At 28.9% G+C, this 7,218-nt stretch overlaps 1 long non-coding RNA gene across 1 annotated transcript; it reads right to left on the bottom strand.

Moving 5' to 3' along the window:
- Window positions 1-21: 21 nt before the first annotated feature.
- On the bottom strand, window positions 22-1,732 carry LOC126846027 (uncharacterized). The gene is made up of 5 exons (XR_007686856.1): window positions 1,687-1,732; window positions 685-746; window positions 261-330; window positions 127-162; window positions 22-52 (listed from the first exon to the last, which is right to left on the bottom strand). It is a non-coding gene; the product is annotated as an uncharacterized LOC126846027 (long non-coding RNA).
- Between the last annotated feature and the right edge of the window lie 5,486 nt (window positions 1,733-7,218).

The following is a 7,218-nucleotide window of genomic DNA, read 5'->3' as shown; positions in this document are numbered from 1 at the left end:
TATAATTTTAAGTATGTCTTACCTTTTTCATCATGTATTTCAATGAGTAGGTCTGTAACAAATTATGTATAAAAACTGTAAGTCTTAAAACTTAAAAAGTATTTTGTTAACAATAAATGTACTGACTTGTAGCATGAAGCGTCCTTCTCCAGCCTGCAGTATCTGTAAAAAAGTTGAATATTGAATATTGAATTTGTTAAGCTTTTTTTAAACGTTATCTAAGTACCTTGGGTAAGTACTTGTAAAAGCGAATTACATACCATAAGAATGATTTGCCAAAACATTTGAAATAGCACAGAAGAGTAAGATATATATATATTTCATTTTTGTCTGCAAGTAATAATATAAATTAAAACATATTAAACGGAATTATTGGCCTAAGAACTCGAAGTAATGTAGAAAAAAAGACAAATGACTATTAAGCTATCAGTGTTATCATCAAAATTTGTTTGAATTTCCACGTTAAAAAAACTAAAGTATTTTACAATTACAATTTTTAAAACTTTACTTATATGTTTTTTTTTTATGAAAAACAAATCGTTTTTGGATTGTATTATGTTTTATCATTTGTCGGTTTGAACGTTTACATTTGTTTGCATGATATTACCTTATTGTTACAAATATTATATCAAACACAAATTTTGTATGGAAACCAATAAAAATATTTAAACAAATGGTTTTTACCTACGTATGTCATGTATTCTAGTTCACACATTTTTCATTACTGTGTTGATATTTTCAGATCTCTTAATAAATAAATTAAATTCCTCTACATTAATTAATGTGTCGCAGTTAAGAAAATAGTATCGTTATACATTTTCTATAAATGTTTACACTAGACCATTGTATAGACGATAGCATATAACCGCATAGGTCATCGATATTTCTACAGTGTGATTATTTTATCATAGGCCACTCAATATCTTAGTTCAATTAATAATTTGATTTTTTTTTTCAAAAAATGTGATCTCGATTTTCAAAAAATGTATACATTTTCAGCTCCTCAATCTTAGTTTTTTTGATAGCAACTTTTTAAACATAAATTTTGTAACTTTTTACAATATGCTTTTTTTTAACTCGCTTTTGACTAAAAAAAAAAAGCAAGGGCCTTATTCAACAAAGTCCAAATTTATTGAGTAAAGTATTATTAAATGAATGTGTCAACACTAATATTCAACCAAATTTAAATTACAAAAAAACTTACAATATAAAACATTATCTGGAATGTTAACTAATAAATTTATTAGGAACTTAATTGATTAGGCCCACACTTTTATTTTTAATCGAAAATTAAAGACGTTTAACATTATTTAAAATTGTATTTAATTTTTGGTTATTTTCAAAGTAACTGACATTTTAAATAAAATGTGCTACAATTAATTGGTAAATTGTTCTTGTAGTTAAATATTTTTTTACTTTTTAGTTAATTTTCTTACTATTTTTTAGAAAGCATGTTTCTAAAAATTTTTTTAAATTGAGAATTATGTACCAAACATTTTGAATGATCGATAAAAAATTTTTGGATAACTCTTTTTGAAGTACTTAAATAGTTATAATAATAATAATAATATGAGTACTCAACAATTGCTGGTGATATTATTCAGTTAGTTCAAAACACATATTTTGAAAATACATGGTTTTAATAAAACCATTAAATATAAGAACACAATTTCGGTTATTACTTACTTAAATATTTGCAATGATAGTTGTACTGACTGTTTCAATGGTTTTTTTACGACTGATCGAATGGCTTACATATTGCCGACCGAAACAATAAAATCTAGATTTATTTTGCAGAATTTGTTATGCGAATTTGTTAACAACAGCAACATTAGTCATTTTTCGTTATGAACAACATATTTACATAATTCTGAATCATAATAACAAGCAGAGTATAATATTTTGTTTGTATACTAAATACTAAACCTTACAAAACAGTTCGTGCAAACGATCGCAGCAAATGGAATAGCTACATTAAATCTATCAAATTCTACTGTTTGTTAACCCAAGATAAAAATGTAGAATCAAGTTCATACGGGGATTATAGTTAGGAAAACCAATGTCATTAAACTACACTTAGTATCTAATATTAACGTAATTGTTAATAAATCCCAACATAGAATCCAATTAGTATTACTATAACTCGAATGCTGTTATTAATGAATAATTCGAAGGGTCATTAAATATTCCAAAATATGTTTTCAAAGCCACATCTTTTGTCCACCAATATGTTTCGCCTATTATATTCAAAACGGCTGTCTGCTTATGCGAGTTGCACAAAATGAGAAGTCGTTTAGGTGATTTTTTAAAAATGCATGCCGAAAATTGATTAAACCTTGACCCCTCATGTTTAAGGCTCTCTTGAATCACAGATTAGATAAAACGAGAGGGTGAACTTTGTCATTTACTTATAACTGAAACCCTCTTTAACTTAGCGTGACCAAATTCTAGAAATTAATGTATTGTGCAAAACACTTTACTATAATATTAAATCAGTCATAACATCAATGAACATCAAGTGATACTCAGTTCTGAAACAATAACTTCTCGTAAAGATTTTTTTTTCTACCAGTGATTACTCCGAGCTGAGTAGGGTTTTGATTTGCTTACATTTTTAAATCTCATTTAGTCGGTTTTTTGTGAGATGAGCGGTAAAAGTTAAACTTTTGGTTTGCCGTGTGCATTTGAGGAATTTCAAAAGAAAAATTATGAGTGTTTTGGTGACATAAACAATGTGTACGTATACTTTGACGATTTGCTTATAGCAACAGAGGATGAAATTCTGCATGATGATGTAGTAATACAGGTATAAGAAAGGGCAAAACAATTAAATATAAAGTTTAATAGTTTTAAGATTAAATATAAAAGGCATGAGTTTAATTATATTGGTATGGTGTTTGGCAGTGGGGGAATGAAACCAAATGAGTACAGAAATAAAGCGTTAATGTCTTTAAAACCACCTAAATGCAAACTGGAATTACAGAGATTTTCAGGAGCTTTTAACTACTAGTGACAGTTTATATTAAATATGTCTACTTTAATAACACCTCTGAGAGACTTATTTAAAAAAAATTGTTAATTGGTTGTGGAGTGAAGCTCGTACTGAATTATTAGACAAACTCAAGCAAATAGTTGCAAGTTCTTAAGTATTAGTGAATTTTGACCCAGAAATTGAGATAACAATACAATGTGATAAATCACAAACGGGATGCCAAGTATCTTAAATGCTTGAAAGGTATTTCACAATTATGTATTTGGGCATAAACAAAATATATTGACAGATCAGTCGCCTTTAGTTTTAATATTTAAAAAAAAATGTTATAAAGTGATTTCAGTGCGGTTACAGAAAATGAAAATGAAACTTATAATTTATGATCTATGTGTAGAATACTTGCCTAGCAAGTTAATGTTTCTAGCAGATTTACTGTCAAGAAATTATATGTGTGATAAGGATGACGGAGCGCAATATTGGAGGAAATGATATATGCAATTGAATATAAGAATACTAACATTAGGGAAATAGCAAAAGAAACTGAAAATGATGTTAAGTTGAGTGAGGTGATAAAAGTTTATACAAGTGGCTGGCCTACGAAAAAAAAAAACAATTGCCAGAAAATATAATACAATATTGGAACTTAAAAAATAGTATTTGTGTTGAACAGGGTGTAGTCTATTATGAGGATAGGATAAGGGATAAGATAAGGGGCACAATGGAGACATTTTCAAGAGCAAAACAGTTGATGTTTTGGTCCGCCATGGATAGTGAAATAAGACTATTTGTAGTAAAAAATAAATTCGTTATATTATTTCACATAAAGTTAGGACAGGAAGGAAAGTGTGGGTGAGAAGTTGATTCAATTCTTACAAATGTGTTTCGTTATAACACTTATGGGGTCAGTAGAAATAATGTATTTATGAAATTAATTTACATTTTTATTTAATATAACATCATTTTTCGTTGAGCCTCTGATTTGAAACCCAAATTTCAATAACAACTGTCTCACAGCCTATAAGTCATAGGTGCGATTGGAGGTTTTTTTTTTACTGTTTATATATTTTCTTAGATATAAAATTGTTTTTTTGAAACGATTTTAGCTTCGATGCAAAGCGAGAAGGTATTGGTTTTACTCTGATGTGAGCTTTTTTTTTTCGCTGTATACACTGTAACTTTTTTAATACTAGACCAATTCCTTCGAATAGCAACTCTATAAATCACAAATTTTGTCTAGTTTGTACTTTGGGGGGGTAAAAGTTGAAAAAGTTTAAGTCTTCACAGACGAAAGTTGAAAAAACAAAAAAAAACCATACGAGTTTTTAAGTTAGAACTTTTACTGGCTATAGTATCGAGAAAAAGAGTCGGATCGAGTTTAAATGTATAAGAAATATTTATTTGGTATGCCCGCGCACGTCAGTTTTGTCAAATTCAAAATATACCCATTTCCTGCCCCCCTAAGGGGGGTACAAGTTTTTTGAGAGCGATTTTATTCAATTTTATCACTTTTATTTATAATAATTCTTGTATTTAATGTTTTTACGGCTGACATTCCAAAAACACCAAACACTATTATGGCTACTTATGCAGACGACACTGCAATACTCTCCCCAGGAAATGATCCAGAAGTTACTTCCAACTTCCTTCAAACTCACTTAAATCTAATTGATTCCTGGTCATCTAATTGGAGAATTAAAATTAATCCAGATAAATCTGTGTACGTTCCCTTCACACTAAAAAAATCTGTTCCACCCCCTCCCCAATTCCAAGGAATACTTATTCCAATATCCTCGGAAGTCAAATATCTTGGTGTCATACTCGACAAACGATTAACTTGGGGCTCCCACATTAAATCTAAAAGAAAAATTCTCAACAGCAGACTCCATTTACTACGTCCAATCCTCAAATCAAAATTACCTTTCCACAATAAAATTATTATATACAAATCCCTATTAAGGCCTATTTGGGCATATGCAATCCAAATTTGGGGATGTGCAAAACCATCCCAACTTCGTACCTTACAAGCTTTCCAATCTATCACTCTACGTATTATCTCTTCTGCCCCATGGTATGTATCAAACTGCACACTTCAAAATGACTTTAAAATAGAACCAATAAACCACTTAGCCATAAAACACTACAAAAAATTTCATTCCAAATTACACACTCATTCTAACCCTTTAATATCTCAACTTGCTTCTAATTCACTCCCCGGAAATCCACCTCGCCGACTCCGAAGACATTGGTGTCGAGATCTGTTAATACAATAATTCAAATTAATCTAATTAAAAATAATTAAAACAAAAATCACGTTGGGTTCTATTACTGGATAGCCTCCCTCCTCATATCAAATCACCGTTTCTATTTGTTTATTTTTTTTTTCCTCTCTCTGTATATATAACAATGTAACTATTTGCTTATTATGCCTTGCAGCATAGATTGTAAATACTCTTTAATAAAAAAAAAAAAAAAAAAAAAAATAATTCTTGTAGACCTGGGACCTCTCCGTTTCCTCATTGCTTTGATTACATTATGCCAATACTCTACTGTACTAGTCCTCTCGGATAAAATCGCTTTCAAATAAACGCTTTGATGCTCATTTGTAAATACAGAACCTTCGTTTAAAACTTTCTAACTTTGCTGGTTTATACTGTGCTTGGTTTGGACTGTACTGGCTTGAAAATACTAACTACCGATTTGCATCGAAGCGTTTTTTCGAAAGTGATTTTATCACTTTCAGATTTAAAAATTCCTGTAAACCTGTGAGCTCCCCGTCCTCAATATGCCCCGACCCAACTATGCTCCGTCCCCACTATGCCCCGACCCCACTGTACTGGTTTTTTTTTTTTGTTATTTGTCTTTATATGTTTTAACAAACAAACATGCAAAGTAGAACTCTACTTTAAATAAGTTATAGCGAATACATGTTCTATATTTTTCTGATTTCGACTTAATATTATAGTTGTAATTAATAATTACTATTAATTACATATGTAATATTTATTAGAATAACTAAAAGAAATGTACAACTAATATCAGCTGTAGTTATAACATTTTGGTAGTTGGAATAAAAATCAATTATTTACAATAATAAAAACTTAAATATCTAATATTGTTGTAATACTATACATATATATAGTATCAGAGTGCGAGTAGTAGTAGTAGATGATAATCAAGTATTCAACACAAATAATTTTGTTACAATAATAGATATATTATACATAGAATATATACAACACAGTGAAACAATAATACACTAGTAATATGTATAAACTGAATAGAAATACTGAGCCCCGAGCCCTTAGATCAAATGCTATTTATATTAACCCACAAGGTTGCACGCGTCTACACATACACGTGTGCTTACAAAAACAACTTTGTTTTTCTATAACATTTCCTGATTAACAACTACGTATTTTTATGATACAGATAAACAACATATTTATATATTGTGAAATACTACTTGATATATAGAATATTAATTATTATTCCAACAAATATACGTAGGACCATAAGTTCAAATGCAACCTTACATATTATTAGTAAAAAAAGGAGATACTGACGTCTGCCCAATACTTCAAAAAAATTGTAAAAATGGAATTGTTACGTTAATCGTAAAAGCGCAATTTAAATCTTAAAACTGAATGAATTAGGTGAAACTAGAGGTAAAACATTATGTCTATAGATACTCAAAGACGTACGATAATTTAAAAAATAAGGATTTTAATTCCTTATGTCTTGAATTTTATGTTTACATCAGTATTATTTATAATTGAAGCAATTACAAAACAAGTTAATAAAATTTTTATTCTAAAACGTAGTACGATTTTTCTTTTTTAAACAATAGAAGAATATCACAACATTTTTCATATAATTTAGTACCGACGGATATTTCTTCATAATAATATTAAACATGTTATAAGGTGATAAAGAACTACTAAAGCCACTACAATTGTAAAATCCCCGAACTTAGTTTCGGCGTGTAAATTTTTTTTAAAAATTACTATAAAAATGTTGACACATTTTGATCAAATTGTCATATTGGCACCGAGAAGGGTTTAAAATCACTTGTCTTTCAAAATAATTTTTCTGATTTTTCATTAATTTATAAAGAGGTGTATTATTTATAATAATAAAAACTTTAATATCTAATATACGTAGGACCATAAGTTCAAATGCAACCTTACATATTATTAGTAAAAAAAGGAGATACTGACGTCTGCCCA

Source organism: Adelges cooleyi, unplaced genomic scaffold (genome assembly GCF_023614345.1).
Source record: "Adelges cooleyi isolate 19-005CV unplaced genomic scaffold, UGA_ACOO_1.1 ACOO_flye_CR_arks_rails_tigmint_CR_PRNA_821, whole genome shotgun sequence".
Lineage (NCBI taxonomy): Eukaryota > Metazoa > Arthropoda > Insecta > Hemiptera > Adelgidae > Adelges > Adelges cooleyi.
The sequence above is the reverse complement of the archived record's forward strand: the minus strand, read 5'-3'. Positions and strand labels throughout refer to the sequence as shown.